General features: G+C 41.4%; 1 protein-coding gene and 1 long non-coding RNA gene across 8 annotated transcripts in view; one reads left to right on the forward strand and one right to left on the reverse strand.

Annotated features, from left to right (window-relative positions):
* The window catches only part of LOC133257174 (uncharacterized), a 54,834-nt gene extending 42,136 nt beyond the window's left edge, over positions 1-12,698 (forward strand). For 3 of the 4 annotated variants that reach the window (XR_009739434.1, XR_009739437.1, XR_009739435.1), the window contains exon 7: positions 9,314-10,989. This is a non-coding gene — a long non-coding RNA (uncharacterized LOC133257174). Of the gene's footprint in view, positions 1-9,313; positions 10,990-12,573 lie in introns of those variants that run through there. The other variant, XR_009739436.1, reaches the window with a different exon arrangement.
* The window catches only part of CTNNA2 (catenin alpha 2), a 1,363,902-nt gene that overhangs the window by 771,798 nt on the left and 571,738 nt on the right, over positions 1-20,366 (reverse strand). The gene's annotated exons all lie outside the window — the stretch shown is intronic.

The following is a 20,366-nucleotide window of genomic DNA, read 5'->3' on the forward strand; positions in this document are numbered from 1 at the left end:
CTTCTGACCCTCAGAGGTGACAGATGAACTAGGCTTAAATCTCAAGTCACTGATGGATCCCCAATCCCGACAAAGGAAATCGGAAAGGTCACAGATACCTGGAAGTCAGGGACAGCCTGACAAATAATTGTGTCAGGGCTCTTTCCACCTTCCTTGACTCAAGAAATCTATGCAAGACAAACATATGTTCAAAATATATGGCCTGGCTACCTTCGCATCAACACTAAGAAGTGGATACATTATAACAACATGGATGGACCTAGAGATTATCATACTAAGTGAAGTAAGAGAAAGAGAAACATCATATGATATTGCCTATTATGTGGAATCTGAAAAAATATACAAATGAACTTATATATAAAACAGAAATAGACCCACAGACATAGAAAACAAACATATGTTTACCAAAGGAGAGCTGGGGAGGGATAAATTGGGATTATGGAATTAACAGATACACACTACTACACATAAAATAGATAAATAACAAGGATTTACTGTATAGAACAAGGAACTATATTCAATACCTTGTTGTAAACTATAATGGAAAAGAATAAAAAAGAATATAGATAAATACAGACATACGTGTAACAAAATTACTTCACTGTACACTGGGAACTAACACAACTCTGTAAATCAACTATATTTCTGTAAAAATAAAAGAAATGAACACAAATAAATTCCCTGAAATGAAAATAATCCTTGTCTTCCAGAAGAAACAAAAATGAGTCTCAGCAGTATATATATTAACCAACACAAACTTCAATGAAGATTTGTTCATGGGGAACAAGGAATCAGAGGGGATTTTGCATTCCTTAGTTTAGGGCCTGAATCACCTGCTGCTGCCTTTCACTGTAATTTCAGCTGAGGAAATTACATCCTCTCTCTGAGGTAATTATACCCCCAAGCATTAACCCTATTGCTCCCCTGCACTCACCAAGTCTGAGAACCTGACAGGTGCCCAGTAAAGACTTGGAGATGAGCAGAATCAGAGCTGAGAAGGACATGATTTGTTCTGACCAGATAACGTTTCACATTGCAGACTGGCAAAGCTTATTCAGTCTGAAATTACAGAAAATTGAAAAGAAAAAATAACCAAGTAAACAAAAGTAATTTTAAGATTTTTATGGAGGGTTACACTTTAGGTTTCTAACAGAGTAAAACCTACATAAAGAGAACATTTTGGATGTTAGAACAAAAGTACTTTCTATGACGACAGAATGGTTCTAAATCCAAGTTTCTAGTAAAGATGGCAATGTTAAAAATAGACATGCCTAGATGGGTCCTATTGACATGTGGCCTGAACAATCTTATTGTGGGGGATGTCTTATACATTGCAGGGTGTTCAGCAACATCCCTGGCCTCTACCCACTAGGTGCCAGTAGTGCTTCACCCCCCTCAATTTTGAGAACCAAAAATGCTTCCTGACATTGCCAAATGTCCCTTGAAATGAACAGCTGCCCCTAGATCTACATGATAATTCCATTACTCATATCAAAGCAGAGTAAGAAATGGAGTGTCTATGTGACTGCATGCACATCACTCATGCATTTAAGGATTAAAATAAATTAGAAATAAGTCACCCTCCAATCAGGCTTCCTCAGTGGTTCAGTGGTAAAGAATCTGCTTGCAATGCAGGAGATGCAGGAGACTGGTGTTCGATCCCTGGGTCAGGAAGATCTCCTGGAGGAAGGCATGGCCACCCACCCCAGTTTTCTTGCCTGGAGAATCCCATGGACAGAGGAGCCTGGCAGGCTACAGCCCATAGGGCTGCAAAGAGTCGGACACAACTGAAACAACTCAGCACACACTCACCCCCAATTATTTAATCAGAGCCTTCTAGTAATAAAATTCTGGAAAACATTGCTTTAAATGTATTTAGAACACTGATGTGCCAAGCTCTCTACTGTGTGAATTAGAGAGCCAAAAGCACAGGGCAGAAAGAAAAGCTGACATGTCTACAGTGGGTCAGCAGAGGAGTCAGTGTGTAACCATGAGAACGAGCTCATATTTAAGAGACAGTCTGGTCACAGTGTAAGACAGGAAGCCAGAGGGTACTGAATGCAGCACAGAGCCATCAATATAAGGCTTTTCCTTCAAGAGGGCAAGGGTGTCTGCTCTTCTGTCCCCGCCAAGGGGTGGATGAACTGAGCAAATTCTCCACAGCTACAAGCAAACACCTGCCCCACACCCAGGAACAGCGGGCTCTTTCACAGTATATTTCACCTTTTGTAAGAATTTACTAAACCTCTCAGAACTTGACTATCTAGGAACTGGAGATAAGCTACTTCTCAGGGCCACTGTAAGGTGAAAATGACTAATGTTGGCACTGTGCTGGATACAAAAGCACTTAATGCTTATAAAATCTGAAATGTGCGGAAGACAGAGCCAAGTCTTGCCTAAAAGTGTTAGTCCACTGGCAAAGCAGTTCTTGAACTTGCTCTGATGGAAAGGCCTGAAGGAAGCGCTTGTGCCACCAGCCAGAGCAAGGGGAGGCTCTCATGAGTGGAGAGATGCCATGAACTCACATCTCAACAAGGCGGAAGGGGCACTCTGAGGCGCCAAACAGTGCACGTCAGATGGTGGTTTGATTCTAGGGTACAGTTGTTTGCACTTAATTCTTCCTTAATCACCACCCATCTCTTGTTCAATTCCTTGTAGTACTTTAGCAAGAAGAAGCAAGCAAAAACCCTGCTGTACAAGAGATGCACATTCACTGCAGTTCTACGGAATTCCTTTTTAAAAACATGCTCACAGCTGAGAAAGGCCTGCAGAGCTTTCCTCTCATAGATCTGAAGACTGAACAATGATACAGTAACTCAGAATGATTCTAGTTGTGGAGAAGATCTGAAGACCAGTCTCCAAGAGATTGATGACACCAGGACTGGAGTCCCAAGCCTGGGTCAAACTCAAACTCATTTTGTTACTTTACGGTAGTCACTTCTTATTTCAGATGAGGAATGCATGTGCTCTCTACCTCACAACGAGTGTTCTAAGGACAGAAAATAAGACCTCCCCAACACCGTCCTCCCCATTCCTTCTGATCCAAGCTCTCTGGCCTGCCTGCTGCTGCTGAACACCTTGGGCCCTAGGGCCTTTGCACTTCCTATTCCCTCTGTGGCATGATGCTCCTTCTTCAGAGCTCTGCCTGAAAAGTCACCCCTGGAATGCCCTTTGAAACTATCTGATGAAATCTCAACCTCAGTCCTGATGCCTTGTTTGCCTATCGGACTCCTTACTGGTTTACTTTCTTCTCTTTAGTATTTTTACTCAATACTGCATCTGCTTTCCACACTAAAATAGAAGCTTCCAACAATAGGGAATTGATGCTTGATGATTTTGAACTGTGGTGCTCGTGAAGACTCTAGAGAGTCCCTTGCACTACAAGAAGATCAAACCAGTTAATCCTAAAGGAAATCAACCCTGAATATTCATTGGAAGGACTGATGCTGAAGCTGAAGCTCCAATACTTTGGCCACCTGATGCAAAGAGTAGACTTATTGGAAAAAACCCTGACACTGGGAGAGATTGAGGGCAGGAGGAAAAGGGGGCAACAGAGGATGAGATGATTGGATAGCATCACCAATTCACTGGACATGAGTTTGAGCAAATTCCAGGACAGAGTGAAGGATAGGAAAGCCTGGTATGCTGCAGTCCATGGGGTCACAAAGTCAGACATGGCTTAGTGACTGAAAAACAACAATAGGGACTTTTGTCCACTTTGTGCCTGACACCTAGCAGTTCTTTAAAATCTCCTCAAAAACACAGGTGAATGTGACTCAAATGAGCATTACTCACACAAACATAAAAAGCTGAACTTCCTCCAACTTTAAACTCTCCTTTGGCTATGGATTCTGCAGAGAAATGATAGTGAAGGTTTAAGGTCAATAGTTTAAGTGTGGTCAGTTCGAGATTTGATTAGAGATAAGAATTTATTTTGGTAGCAGAGATAGACATGCCAAGGTCCAGTATTATGGTCAAGTCCTATGTCTTAAGTCACAAAGAAAGTGGCACCCTAAATAAGATGTGTTGATCCTTCCATCTTTGAAAATTCCACATAAATTTATTTGCTTCTGCAGGGCAGTCAGCATTTGATCTTTTTCATGGAAAGATAAGACTTTATCTTTAGCTCAACTTCTTATACTTTGTTTTCACAAGCAGGTTTCTATGATTATTCCCATTTACAGATTAGTAAATGGAGATAAAGAAATCAGGTTAAATAAATTTCCAGAGTAATAAAAGATTATTTTGTTGTTACTGTTCAGTCGCTAAATCATGTTCAACTCTTTGTGACCCATTCCTTCAATATGTCCCAGAATTTGCTCAAACTCATGCCCACTGAGTTGGTGATGCCATTCAACTATCTCATCCTCTGTCATCCCCTTCTCCTCCTGCCTTCAATCTTTTCCAGCCTCAGGGTCTTTTCTGAGTTGGCTCTTTGCATCAAGTGGCCAAAGTATTGGAGCTTCAGCTTCAGCATCAGTCCTTCCAATGAATATTCAGGATTGATTTCCTTTAGGATTAAGTGGTTGGATCTCCCTGCTATCCAAGGAACTCTCAAGAGTCTTCTGCAGCACTACAATTTGAGTCTATCAATTCTTTGGCACTCAGCCTTCTTTATGGTCCAACTCTCACATCGATACATGACTATTGGAAAATATTATTAATTTTTTACTTATTTTCACCTGAGTACATCCTACTTTCATTAACAACTTCAGTTTTCTTTTTTTTTTCCCCCCAATAAATCTCAATTCTGTCACTTTCTCACTGTCTGGCTTTAAGCAACTTATTTCATCTTTATGATCCTTTTGTTTGCTCTTCTACATGGAAGTGATAGCAATGCCTACCACTTGCAAATACACAAAAGAGCATACTACTTAGTATCTGCCGATCTTTCTGCCAACTTTCACCATTTACTCAAGGCCACCGTCACTTCAGGAGACACCGCAAATTTGAGGACATCCACCACCCTGTAAGCCTACCCTCCTTGGCAAATGCTGCCTAAAGAGAGTGCTAACATCAACCAGTGATTTCAATCAGTAGAGGAAAAAAAGAGACTTAAAAAGAGAGAGAGATTAAAATATCTGAATTTGGGGAAAAAGTGCCAAAAACATCAGAAGGACAGTAATCTTTTAGCATTGCATGGAAAGGAAAATAGAGAATTTATTTAAGGACAATTAAAAAAAAAAAGATTTTTTTTTTTTTTCTCTTTTGACTTAAGCTGCCACGTGGCTTCTCATTCTCTCCCTCTCAATGGAAATTTGAAACGGGAAAGTTTCCCAAATAATTTTAGATCAATCATGAGTTCATATGGTTCTGACATCATAACTCTTGTCATGTTACCATGCCAACAGGCAGTGAGGAGCTAAAAAGCTTTCCAAAGATATGGAAATTACGGGCTTAGATGTGATTCAGTTCTCTGTGGGGTGAACACTAACAATATCGCTGCTATAAATAGCGAGGGCTGCCATCGCACCCTCTCACCCACTTTCCCTTGTTTCTTTCAATGAGCACTGAAAATATGCCATCTATTTTGGAAACAAAACCTGAAGATCCACTTCCCTAAATGGATACCCTGCATGCAATAAAAAATTACAAGACTCTTTATTGCTATCCTTGGAATAAACTACCCTGTTAAACTAGGCACCCCCAGAGCTTACACCATGTAACCTAACCCCAGCATATCCAACGTTTATTCCTTTATTTGCACTTAGAGTAAGGATGCGTGCATGTTTGAGTACTGTTTGCCTATGCTGTGAAAAACATGTAAGTTAAAGTGCCTAAAACAAAGGGGTGTGCATCCCGGAAATAAGAACAGAGTATCCTGTGGTCACTCTTGCTCTTAAAAACACCCACAGAATAAACATACCAACATATCTGACACTTGGCATGTTTCTGTTCATTACTCTTGCTTCCCAGTTTGCTTCTGTTTTGGTTTCTCTTGCTGTTGTTGCTGTTCAGTCACTCCGTCATGTGCGACTCTTAGGAGCCCCATGGACTGCAGCACCGCAGGCTTCCCTGTCCTTCACCATCTCCCAGAGCTCGCTCAAACTCAAGTCCATTGAGTTGGTGATGTCAGCCAACCATCTCATTCTCTGTCATCCCCTTTTCTTCCTGCCTTCAATCTTTCCCAGCATCAGGGTCTTTTCCAATTGAGTCAGCTCTTCAAATCAGGTGGCTAAAGTACTCGAGGTTCAGCTTCAGCATCAGTCCTTCCAATGAATATTCAGAGTTGATATCCTTTAGGATTGACTGGTTGGATCTCCCTGCACTACAAGGAACTCTCAAGAGTCTTCTCCAATACCACAGTTCAGAAACATCAATTAAGCAGAAATGGAAGCTGTATATTCTCTGTTTTGACTCTAGGGCTGAGTAGCCAGTAATAAAATGTATAGTTTACGGATACTTCAGTCAGTTCAGTTCAGTCACTCAGTCATATCCGACTCTTTGCAACCCCATGGACTGCAGCATGCCAGGCCTCTCTGTCCATCACCAACTCCCAGAGTTTACCCAAACTCGTCCATCACGTCAGTGATGCCATCCAATCATCTCATCCTCTGTCTTCCCCTTCTCCTCCTGTCTTCAATCTTTCGAAGCATCAGGGTCTTTTCAAATGAGTCAGTTCTTCACATCAGGTGGCCAAAGTATTGGACTTTCAGCTTCAATGTCAGTCCTTTCAATGAATATTAAGGACTGATTTCCTTTAGGATGGACTGATTGGATCTCCTTGCTCTCCAAGGGACTCTCAAGAGTCTTCTCCAACACCACAGTTCAAAAGGATCAATTCTTCGGAGCTCAGCTTTCTTTACGGTTCAACTCTTACATCCACACATACTAGAAAACCATAGCCTTGACTAGACGGACCTTTGTTGGCAAAGTAATATCTCTGCTTTTGAATATGCTGTCTAGGTTGGTCATAACTTTTCTTTCAAGGATCAAGTGTCTTTTAATTTCATGGCTGCAGTCACCATCTGCCATGATTTTAGAGCCCCAAAAATAAAGTCTGCCACTGTTTCCACTTTTTCCCCATTTCTTGGACATAAAGTGATGGGGCCAGATGCCATGATCTTAGTTTTCTGAATGTTGAGCTTTAAGCCAACTTTTTCACTCTCCTCTTTCACTTTCATCAAGAGGTTCTTTAGTTCTTCTTCACTTTCTGCCATAAGGATGGTGTCATCTGCATATCTAAGGTTATTGATATTTCTCCCGGCAATCTCAATTCCAGCTTGTGCTTCATCCAGTCCAGCATTTCTCATGATGTACTCTGCATATAAGTTAAATAAGTAGGGTGACAATATACATGGATTCTTAGATGACAACAAAAAACAATGAAAAAATGAATTTGTACATGAGAACCAGAAAACAACGAAAAAATGTTTTTCTGTCTTTGTATGGTGCACTGTTCAGTTCAGTTCAGTCACTCAGTCGTGTCCAACTCTCTGCGACCCCATGAATTGCAGCACACCAGGCCTCCCTGTCCATCACCATCTCCCGGAGTTCACTCAAACTCACGTCCATCGAGTCAGTGATGCCATCCAGCCATCTCATCCTCTGTCATCCCCTTCTCCTCCTGCCCCCAAGCCCTCCCAGCATCAGAGTCTTTTCCAATGAGTCAACTCTTAGCAAGAGGTGGACTCTTAGCTTAAAACAATTACTGTGAACCATGCCTGCTGACATTCATGCCCTTGTGGGGTTCCCTCCCTTGAATCTGACCAGTCTGTGACCTGTTTTAACCAAAGAATGCTTTGGAAGCCATGCTGTGCCAGTTTAGAGTCTAGACCTTAAGAAATCCTGACATCTCTCCCCTTTGTGCTTCAAGAAGCCCAAGCCAGCCCTGAACAGGAGCCAGGTAAAGAGCACTGAGGCCCCCAACCAACAGCCTCAGCGGAAAACTAAGCCAGCAGCCACAGCCAACTTCCCAGCCATGCCAACCCAGTAACCTGAGATGGCACCTCTTGGCCCAGAAATGCCATCCTGGCTGACACACAGATGAGTTGGCCCTGCCAAACTGCAAAACTGTGGTTACTTTAAGCCGCAAAGTTTGGGGAAAGTTTATTTCATGAAATGAGGGGAGCATGAGTATGTTTATTAAGGAAGAGGTACAGAAAGACAAGGGCTTCACAGATGGCTCAGTGGGAAAGAATCCGCCTGCAATGCAGGAGATGTAGGTTTCAATCCCTGGGTTGAGAAGGTCCTCTGGAGGAAGACAGAGCAACACACTCCAGTATTCTTGCCTGGAGAATTCCATGGACAGAGGAGCCTTGCAGGCTATAGTAGAAGAGGTCACAGAGTCCGACACGAGCACACATGCATGCAAGGAATCCAGAGAGAGGCTGCCTAACTTCCCCAGCAGTGTACATATTTCCAAACAAAAGAAATTGAATTCTTGATTCAGTGTACCCAGCCCAATATCAGTTAGACTGCAGAAGCCATTTGTGTAAATGTCCTTGCTAAATTGATAGGATCCAGGAATAAGGCCAAGAAGTTCCGCAGATGCATTAATCTTGGGCAGAAATACTGTTGTTAAATCGTAGGACCTCTCCGAGTCTTCCCATCTCTGAGTAGTGATTTCTGCCACACTCCCAGGTCTCCCCTTCATGTGTGACTTTCAATTTTTTAGATGTTTACACCTAGATTTCACACTTAGCTTTCATCAAAGGATGAAAAGATGTCAAATTGCTTTCCTCACAGTAATTTATTGGAACTTTGAATCCTCCAGTCTGGCCTGCCAACTATTATTATTGTATCTAACACCTGACAGAAGAGTATTCCTAGAGAAACCCTCCCAGTTGCAAATAAAAGGTCGTAATATACTTAACTGGAATTGCTGTGAATTTAGGTGTTGGCTTGGAAATGACGTTTCTTTTCTCCACTTGGGGCAAAACATGCAGCCCAGTAGGTCAGTAGGTGGCAGTAATGGCCATCATGGTCCATTCAGAGTGGATCAAATGAAATTAAGACACTGAGTATATATTGACTAAATTACCCTTGAAGACCAAGCATATTTGGAATTATGTTTCTAGAAAAACAGATAAGAGCTTCCCAGGTAGCTCAATGGCAAAGAATCCGTCTGCCAATGCAGGAGGCACAGGAGACACAGGTTCAACGCCTGGGTTGGTAAGATCTCCTGGAGAAGGAAATGCAAACCCACTCCAGAATCCTTGCCTGGAGAATCCCCACGGACAGATGAGCTTGGCTGGCTACAGTCCATGGGGTCACAAAGAGTCAGACATGACTGAGAGACTGAGCATGCATGCGTTCCAGAAGAAAGACAGGAACTTGAATACAGTAAGTATAAATAGAATTTCTTCCCCAGGGCATTTTGAAGAGAGCAGTCTCAAGCAGCCACATATCAATGGAGTGGAAGCGCACCCATAATTTAACAAGACGCTGACACGGCTGTGAAGATTGTTGATTACTGTGGAACCCTTCATCTTGCCTTCCCTCACTGCCTTCCTCCTATTTCCAGAAGGCCCCCTTTTCACCAGAATTCTCTTTTTCTAGGTTGCTCTTCTTAGAAGTTGTTCATGTAAATGTTCTAAAAAAGGACTTAGTTTATAAGAGCCTAAACTCTTTCTGCTCCTAGGATTATATATGTTCACTATAGAAACTCTCAGCTTTTATAAGCTCAAACTAACAGTAGAACACCAGGCACTTGCCATTTAGTAAGTTATTTCCACCTCCTCTGAAGCTAATTCTTGCTCATGTCAGATAAATGGTCTCATTTGTCAATAAAACCACAATTTGCCATGGTATATAATCTTGGAAACCACAAAGCCAGACAATATCTTGCACTGAATTTTAACACTTGAAAGGCTGTCCCATTATAGTTGATCAAACACAGAGATGATTCAGTGCATAAAGAATCCACCTGCAATGCAAGAGACACAGGAGACATAGGTTTGATCCCTGTGTTGAGAAGATCCCCTGGAGAAAGAAATGGCAACCCACTGCAGTATTCTTGCCTGAAAAATCCTACAGACAGAGGAGCCTGGCAGGCCACACCCCAAAGGGTTGCAGAGTCGGGCACAACTAAGCATGCACTAGGCATTCATTCATTCACACAGAGACGAACACTGTGCTTTCAATAATCACCAGCCAAAAGTGAAAGAAAAAGCAACCAGAGGGCAGAGAAGAAGTAGGTTCCTGAGAGCTCAGGAGACCTGTATAAAGGTGCTGTAGTTCCAGACTAGAGAATCAGTAAGAGTGTCTTTATCTGCCTCTTCGTGGCCTCTTTAAACATCCATCTCCACTCCACATAATTTACTTAGGGTTATCTCTCGAGTTATTTGGAAGCATTTCTATGTCTGGAACAAATATTTGAAAAGCAGGATAAAAGAAACCTGCAATGTCTTTGGATCCCTTTCTTTTGACAACTTTATTGAAATGGAGTGGAGGGACAGTCCTCTCCTTAGTTATTTCCTTATGCAGTGTTTAGTTAATTAGCTCACTCAAGAAGAAAATGATATACTTTGTGGTCCTTGAATTAAAACAGTTATCTTTAGAGCCTGGGCCTCACAAAAGATGTTCGAGAGACAGTTAGTTTCATTTATTTCTCCCTAAAATATTGAGCTCCATCCATAGTCAGTTGCTTAATAAATGCATGCACTTCCTGTTCACCTCAGAATTTTTTTGTGTGTGAATTCAGTGGCTTAAACTGGATTCAGCACTTGTTGTCCTTGCTGTACAAGGAAAGAAAGGATAATGTAATCATTTGACTTGGTTCTTGAAGTCAGTGGTCTGAACTCCACAACCAGTTGTGTCAGTTAATAGATAGCATGACTGCAGACCAACTACTTAACTTTCTTGAACCCACTTCATCATCAGGAAAGTAAGGATAATCACAGAACCTATCTCTGAGGGCTATTAAAAGTTTGATTATGCACAACTGTTTCTCTAATACATAAAAAACACCTTTAAAAAATTAGCTATCATTATTATTTAAAATACTGACAAATGTAAAATCAGAAGACTATTTTTTTTTCAAAAAGAGCTTGCATCTCAAAAGATTTTTTTTTTTTTTTTTAAAGAAAGCAAGGCAACATTCGCTATTAAGGAAGGAATTTATTTCAGGAAGATAAAGAAGAAAATAATTTTGCAGAAGTAAAGGAGAATCAGGCTTCCCAGATGGCACTAGTGGTAAAGAACCTGTCTGCCAAGGAAGGAGACTTGAGAGACGCAGGTTCAAACCTTGGGTTGGGAAGATCCCCTGGAGGGGGGCAGGCCAATCTAATCCAGGATTCTTGCCTGGAGAATCCCATGGACAGAGGAGCCTGGCAGGCTACAGTCCATAGGGTCACCAAGAGTCAGTCACAATTGAAGCGACTTAGCATGCACACCCTCAAGGGAGAAACAGATTATGGACATTAACACATGGCCCTCGAAAGCTTAGGGATCAGTGTCAGATGTGTTCTGTAGGATGGGTTGTGTACCAAGGCATAATTGCAAAGACCAGGATGCAAGGAATAGAAAGCAGGTCTTTGGGAGGAACGGATAGTTGAAAAGAACTGACCAACACTGATGTATGGAACTCAGACCAAAGACTGACATATGTATTTCCAGGGGAAAAATACAGTGCACTGCAGACAAACTCCAGGGAGGGGAGAAACATCCAGTTCCACCCAGGCTGTGTGTGAATAAGAAAATAAAATCCGAGGGCATTAGACAGAGTAGGGGGGGGTAAGAAATGAGTACTTTGAGAGATCCAGGCTCCAAGCAGTGACAAGGCTTAAGAGACAAGTGTAGGTCTAGTTGCCCAGAGAAGGCTGATTGGAAGCAAGACTGTCAGGATCTTGATGTCAAGAGAAGGAACTAGACTAAGTGGAAAGCACTCAGGATCTAGAAGGATGAGAAAACAAGACCTCAAGGCAAAATGAAGCTGGACATATAGAACTAATACCACTCCATATATTCCAAGCTCAACTTGGGGATATTTGGGAAGCTGTTGTTCAAATGAAGCTGACAGGTCCCTGATCTTCTAAGGACTTCATCTCTTTGGGTTAGAGCTGCTGCTGCTGCTGCAGCTAAATCGCTTCAGTCGTGTCTGACTCTGGGCAACCCCATGGACTGCAGCCCACCAGGCTCCTCCGTCCATGGGATTTTCCAGGCAAGAGTACTGGAGTGGAGTGCCATTGCCTTCTCCATGGGTTAGAGCAGTTGGTTGCTGTTTCTAAAATCCCAGCCACAGGAACCCTGACACCTTGGGCTGTCAGTAGCAGAGGACAGGACCCATGACATCTGGGATATGACTGGGACAAGGAAGAAAGTGTGCCTCTCAAAGAAGAATAAACACACCACAGAAATACTGGAAATTCAACTCTCTAAAAAAAACAGACAGACAAGTGACAGGAATGATGTAACAATAACAAATCACCAGATGAAGTAAAATTTTTGGCACTTTGACTTTTATTTTCTTTGTATGTGACTTTAGTTTGTATGATTTTTATTTAATAGCAATCATTATTGTATTCTTTCACTCAACATACAGTCACTATTTAATGTGTCTGACAATATTCCGTTTCAGGGGATACCGCAGGGAACAAATTTCCTGCCCTCATTAATCATGTGTTTTACCAGGAATATTTTAAAACATGGTCACACTGTCAGCCTGCTTCCTGAGGCTGAAACTCATCAGGATGTGAAACAGAGGCTCCAGTTCACTCTAGATGGGCAAGTAACAAGAATAAAATCTATTTAATCTTCTGTGTTTTTTTTGGCTGCCCTGGGTCTTTGTTGCAGTGCATCAGATTCTCACTGTGCTGGCTTCTCTTGTTGTGGAGCATGGGCTCCAGAACAGGCTTCAGTAGTTGTGGCACTTGGGCTTAGTTGCTCCCAGGCATGAAGGGTCTTCTCTGACCAGGGATGGAACCTGAGTCCCCTGCATTGGCAGGTTAACCTGCCTGCCAATACAGAAGACATAATGAGATGCAGTTAGATCCCTGGTTTGAAAGATTCCCTGAAGGAGGGCATGGCAACCCATTCCAGTATTCTTGCCTGGGAAATCTCATGGACAAAGGAATCTGGCGGGTTACAGTCCATGGGGTCATAAGGAGTTGGATACAATGGAAGCAACTTAGCTAGCATGGATGCAAGGAATGAGTGCAGAGAGAGAAAAGCCTGGGCACGCGACAATATAAAAGTCAGAAGCAGCAGAAGCTTCAAGAAAGTGATACTGGAAGGAATGTTTGGTATGGTAGGAAAAATACAGAAGAGTGTGGTGTCTCAGAAGGAAGGGAGGGAGAAAGGAAGCAAAGAAGGAAGAGAGGAAGGCAAGTTACTTGCTATCAATAAAGGTATAACAATCCTCTGGCTTGAATTCTGCTTAAAGACAAAAAGATATGACATGCAGTTTTGGAAGATGAAGGTTATCAATGCTTTAAAAACAGCAATTTCCATGGAGTTGCAAGAACTAAAATAATGTTGTTTTCTTTCTCCCTTCCCTTCCTTCCTTCCTTCTTTCTTTCTTTCCTTCTTTCCATGAATGCAGGCATGTTCTTTTCCCAGGGTCTGTTAAGCGTTAATGATGTAGGTGTAAAAATTCCAATTATACTATATATATATATAAAACAAGCATGGAGAATAAACATAACTGCCATGTACAAGCCAAATAAATAAATACTAGTCTAAAAGAGAAAATAAAATGCATGACCTTTTGAACACAGCCCCAAACCTCAATAAAGTATTTGAAAAACTCACCATAGAAAAAGTAACAAATTACCAATGCCTCTCTAGATATGAATGACAACAAATGTGCCTAGTATTCCTTTGGCAGGAAAAATAATATATGTATATATGACCCCCATTGCTTATTCTCACTAATTCTTTTATTTTTAGATGTTTCAAGACACATTATTATCATCATTATTAAACTATTATCATTTGGCTTCAATAGACAACATGTATTTGGAACATCTACCATAAATGACTCTCCCAATTGTTGTTGTTCAGTTGCTCAGTCATGTCCAAGTCTTTGCAACCCCAAGGACTGCAGCATACCAGGCTTCCCTGTCCTTCATCATCTCCTGGAGCTTACTCAAACTCATGTCCATTGAATCGGTGATGATGCCATCCAACCATCTAGTCCTCTGTCATCTCCTTCTCCTCCTGCTTTCAATCTCTCCCAATAGTTAAAGTGTTATTTATGACTATAAAATCATGTTGAATATGTCAAATCCATTTGGCAGAGTTCAGATTAAAATACTGATTTGAAATTGTAGAAAGTATTTTAGACTTTGTAACTAATCATGAGAGAATTCTGACCCACATAGTCTATGTAACATTCCCAAGGGAATTCTGATTATTTCAAAATTTTGTAGTTTAGCATATGCCAAGGCATGCTAAATATCACACAGCTTGGTAGGAAAGGTTGCATTTCACATCCAATGTCATTCAGCTTGAACTCTCTTTTAGTGGGTGCCCTCGCACAATGTGTTATAGGGAGTGCTTGGCACTTACATGCCATAAAGTCATGAACAGGCAAGTGAAAATGATTCCTTAAAGAGTGATGTGAACAAAGAAAAAAATGCTTGGGATTAACAATGCTTTGATATGTCATTCAAGCTCAGGGATTGGATTCTGCCAACTTCTAAAAAGTCATACTAAACAGGAGTTTTATTTATAGTCAAGGAACTCTTGCCACTTAGTATGGCTTGCTGAGGTCAAATGTTGGCATCTCACCTCTATGTAGCCTAATTTAAACCATGTCATTTATTTTAGATTAGAGAGACTGGGGAAAAGAGCACTTTCGGTAATCATGTAGGTTTCGTGTATCTAATTCTCACCTCTTCTGAGACTTTCAACATGAAGAGGAGAGATGAGGGCGGTGGGGACAGGAGAGATGAGGGGTGGCCCACTGTGAACAGGATGATCTTGTACCTAATCCCCCTGCATAACAACACTATCTGTAATCATCTGCATCTTTCCTCAGTAACTGTCATAGTTTATCTAATTACATCATCCAGAGAATTTCCTTAACTCTCTCAAATGTGTTCATTAGTAGAAAGTCATGATATAAGTCCCATCTTCTTTCATAAACCAGAACCCACTAACATTTGGATTATGATGGCAAAAGGAAGATTTTAATGACACTTTGGAAAGAAAAACTTTGTAAAAGGATTTTCCTTTTCCTCAGGAGTTGCTAAAAACAGAAAAGTAATCTATTTTGCTGGACAATTTTTTTCAAACCTAAATTTGAATGTCATTAATAAATTTAAGCAATAATGTGAAAAGCATGGGTAAATGCCTTAAATTCTGTGAATCCTAGTTGTCTCATCTGAAAAATGAGATAATGTCCACATCTCAGGGTCATCAAATGAATCAGATGAGATGACTTTTGAAGATCTTGGCACATGCCTGAGGGTCAGGTCACATTAATTTCCTCTCCTCCCTCCTGTAAAATCAACCTAATTTGAGAGAGAAAAGAACAGAAGATAAGGGAAAATTGTGACCTGGGATTTCTGGATGAATCCTCTTGCCCTGCAGGTATTCTGGGCTACATTCTGTCTGCAGAGTGCACAGACTTATAGCTGATGACCCCTGGAACACCCAAGGGTATTTTTCATGGGTTTGATGTTAAATTCTACTTCATTCAAAGGTTGATCCCCACCTTCCTGGAATCAGCAGCAATAACAAAGGCTTAGATAGGCACAGCTCTAGACAGATGCAGAAATAGAAACATGGCTAGACATCAGTCAGGAAGATAAGTGATCAAATTTCCAGCAGTCCGCCTGGCAGGGGTTGGCTGTGCTGTGTTGCATCATTTAGGTCATTTCTGTGGGCTAAGGTAAGATGCATTTAGCACTGAATTACAAGGAAAATCGGCATTTTGTGGCAAGAGAATTATTTAGCCCCTGTTGCAGGGGAATAATGTGCCTGAGCTCGCAAGTGTGGTACATGTCCCCTGATCCACATCACAGTACTGATCCACATGACAGCTGTGGCTATTTTTCCTGGCAGCAAAGACAGGTCTGCCCAATGGTCATGAAAGTGACCTTCTGGGGTAAGGGTGACAAAAAGCAGTTGGGTTCCTTCTAGCATTGATAACAGTGAGTGACTGATGGTGGTTGTCAGGAAGTTGGTGCTGAGGTTTATTCTGCTGTTTGCTTGCTCCTTAGAAGAAGAGCTATGACAAACCTAAAACAGCATATTAAAAAGCAAAGACATTACTTTGCCGACAAAGGTCCATATAGCTAAAGCTATGGTTTTCCCAGTAGTCATGTATGGATGTGAGAGTTGGACCATAAAGAAAGCTGAGTGCCAAAGAACTGATGCTTTTGAACTGTGGTGTTGGAGAAGACTCTTGAGAGTCCCTTGGGCTGCAAGGAGATCAAACCAGTCAATCCTAAAGGTAATCAATCCTAAATATTCATTGGAAAGATGGATGCTGAAGCTGAAGCTCCAATGTTTTGGCCACCTGATGCGAAGTGTGGACTCATTAGAAAAGACCCTGATGCTGGGAAAGACTGAGGGTTGGGGGAGAAGGGGATGACAGAGGAAAACAGGGTTGGATGGCATCACCAACTTGATGGACATGAGTTTGAGCACGCACTGGGAGTTGATGATGGACAGGGAAACCTGGTGTGCTGCAGCCCATGGGGTCACAAACAGCTGGACATGGCTGAGTGACTGAACAACAACAACAATCAGTGATGACTGGCAGGGATATTAAAGGAGGATGGGACATCACAAGGGCATCACGTTTGTCCTCCACAGTTTAGGGCCCCTAATGTGCAAGATTTAGGCTGTGGTCCTGGAATTTGCATTCCTCCATCAGCAGCACTCCAGCCTGATGAGAGAATGAACAGCATTGGGCTGCTTGGTATGGACATGTCCCCACTTCACTGACACACGGGTGGCAGTCACACAATAGAAATGTGGGACTCCGGGACATTTTGTTTCTGAAATTAATTTGGACATTGTCAGATACTCATTCAGAACACAAGCTTCCAGGCACTACGTGAAATATAAAATCTGTGTAACAAAGCTCTACAACCGGGCCCACTTGCACTAGCAGCAGGAGCTACAATCACATCCATAGGACCATGTGGGAAACCTACCAACTGCAACTCAGAGCACACTGAGACCCACCTCACCAGCACAGGTAGGTTTCAATTGTGCTGGGGGTTAACAAAGCACTTAATTAACAACATGAAACACCTTAAACAAAGCAAAACTGAACAACCAAGTCTCTGGTTATTTATCAATGAATGCACCTTTGTTTTTGATAAGTAGAAAAATGTAGACAGTTTCAATCTAGATTCCAAAAAATAAATGAGTAAAGATGTACCTTTGGAAGAAAGCTATTTGTCTAGGATATGGCTTTGATCAAAGGCCTCAGTGGCTTCAGAATTTCCCTCTTTTGGACATGAACAGAGCAAGAGCCCTTTACTGTGAGTTTACTTCCCTGCATGCACAGGTACCATTAAATTACAGCTGTTGAGATCAGGTCAGATGGCTGGACTAATTAAAATGTTTGCTAGCTGACTAGTTTGCTGACTAATCCCTTCTACTTCAGTCCACAAGAATGCTAACATGGAAACTTTAAGGTAGACCTCGTCCCTGATTTGACTGTTGTTCTCAAACCCTTGCCACTGAAATCAGAAATTTCACTTTGCCTGTGGGTCACAGAGCTCTTTCCCAGGATGGTCCTCTGTGATGCTTGATTGGCGATGGAGGAGCCGTGCCTCAGGCCTTGAGGGACACAGTGCTTGGAGCTGCAAAGGGAGGTCTGGGGCTAGAGAGGGATACAGATAGCATGAACTGATGGTTCACACATCAAGGACTGGCACAGGTAAGCATTGTGCACATGGCAGAAGTTCAGAAAATTCTAGGCTAGCACAGACTAGTACTGTGTACTATGATGAGTCTATAAGTGAAAGTGAAAGTGAAGTCGCTCAGTCATGTCCGACTCTTTGCAACCCCATGGACTGTAGCCTACCAGGCTTCTCCGTCCATGGGATTCTCCAGGCAAGAATACTGTAGTGAGTCTATAGCTCCCCATCTTTTTTTTTTTTTTTTAAAGCTCACTGTTATAGAGATAATATAACTTGAGATTTGCAAACAGAACTTATTTTCCTATCCTACTCTTTACTCTGTATTCAAATGTCTTATACCCACAACTTAATTCAAATATGAAAAAAAACTACATCTTATCAGAGAGGCAGGGTGTTGATTTTACATAGCTAAATTTCTTCTTTTGAGCCCAACGTGACCATGTAAAGGTCATTGCATTGCTCAGTGATGACTGAATTGGGAGCTCTTGCAAATACATGCTTGTCCTTTAGTACTCAGCAGGCTGTAATTCACCCTTACAGGCCAGCAAACGACTTATACTGCTTAGAGTTCAAAGCCAAGTCCTTGCTTATCACCCCAGTCAAACAATTTCATTTCTATCAGTTGGTGGTTGTACTTCAGATTTTATGGATCCAATGGGTCTAGTGAAATTTTATTACCCTGCAATACAACAAGAAGAAAAAAGCTCTGGGAAGAGAAAATCAATATAATGTTTAAGGTCTTTGTTACCTTTATAACCTCCAGTGTTCTTTTACATATAAACTAATAAATCAACCTTTTAAGGAAAGATGCATTCCTCAGTGCTTGCTCAATACGAGGTGCTAAGTCTGATCATAAAAACAATCAAGAAGTAGTTAATGGTTTTGCTACCTGAACAAGCACAGTTAAAGTAGAATCAATCGCAGGACAAGGATATCGTTTGCAGGTGTTTTCTCCTTGTTAGCACACGGTAATCAGTTGTTACCAGATGAAGGTAGCAACTTAAAAAAATAAAGGGCTCTCATAAGCTATATTGTGTTTATCTGAATTTGCACATGCATGGAAATTCGATTAAACCTTTCAAGCATGGAGTCCCTTACTACTGGCCACTTCTCAACTGCATGAGATGAACTCATTGTAACTTTACAGTTGAATCAGCAGAAATGCAAGACAATCATTCCCACAACCTTCAAGAGAATGGCTTTTTCTTATGTCAGGATCTTGGATAAATGACTTCAGTAGATCCTCCCTAGTGGATTTTAAGAAGTAGCTAGCTAGGAAGATGCTAAATATTAGAATAAAACTAAAATGAAGTTCTGCTCATTTCAATAATGAATGTATCTTTTCTTATAAATGTCTTTGTCCTGGGACACACTGAGGATTGATAAACTGAATTCAGAAACTTTTCAGCATGAATTTGCATCATGTAGTCAATTTGAATATTCTGTATTAAACTAAAATTAATGATAAACAGGTTTGAGGAAGCAGCTCATCTATTTATCACCAGCAGAACTTTAGGGCTCACAGTATAACATGGTAAGGGCTTCCCAGGTGGCACTAGTGGTAAAGAACCCACCTGCCAAAGCAAGAGAGGTAAGAAATGTGGGTTCAGTCCGTGGATCGGGAAGATCCCCTGGAAGAAGGCATAGCAACCCACTCCAGTATTCTTGCCTGGAGAACCCTATGGACAGAGGAGCCTCGTAGGCAATGGTCCACGGGGTCACAAAGAGTTGGACATGACTGAAGTGACTTAGCACTCATGCACATGACATGGAAAGCCCAACTCAGAAGCTGAGACAAACTGATAGGGATCCCATTCCAACCAAGTGCCTAGAAAAAAACACTACAAGGCTTTCTCTGCAAGGAGAAAATATGATTCAGGACAAAGCAAATCTCGCTGATGTTGTTTGTGTAAATGGCTTAAAAGGGGCCACAAGACCACTAATGTCCAAAGCAAAGAAGTATAGCCAAGTCAAGGGTTACCCCTATTACACTATTAACAAGGTAGCTAATCGTTTCCTTGATGGCCATTAATAAAAAGTTGTTTTCCCATATAGGCAATTACAAAGTATTGAGTAGAGTTCCCTGTGCTGTCCAGTAGGTCCTTATTACTTATCTATTTTATTTCTAATAATGTGTCTATATCACTCCCAATCTCCCAATCTCTGGAATTTTCTGATTGTATATTTCCAAACTCAGTATCTTTCACAAAATCTACCTGATTTGTCATTTCCTTTCAAATATGACCACCTGAAATAGCTTTAAACACATGCACTCCTGGTAAATGAAAACTAGTCAAGATGCTGCAGATTCTCTGGATAAGGCAACGCATTACTCATTCTGTCTCTGTAATATCTATCTTCATCTGTCTGCCCTTCCATTCATTAGAGTGGCCAGGGAGCATTCTGAGCATTGCAATGAAATGAGACAACTTGAGACTTCCAAGATAGGTGTGATGGTTGATAAATGCTTCACTATTTTTAAAAACCATACTTTTAATGAATTTTATATTCATTAATAAATCCCCAGAAGTTAGAAATAATTGCAAAATAGCCTTTCCTGTCCCTTTTGCCAAACCTTCAAATAAAGGAGTACTTTGT

The sequence above is a fragment of the Bos javanicus genome, chromosome 11 (genome assembly GCF_032452875.1).
Source record: "Bos javanicus breed banteng chromosome 11, ARS-OSU_banteng_1.0, whole genome shotgun sequence".
NCBI lineage: Eukaryota > Metazoa > Chordata > Mammalia > Artiodactyla > Bovidae > Bos > Bos javanicus.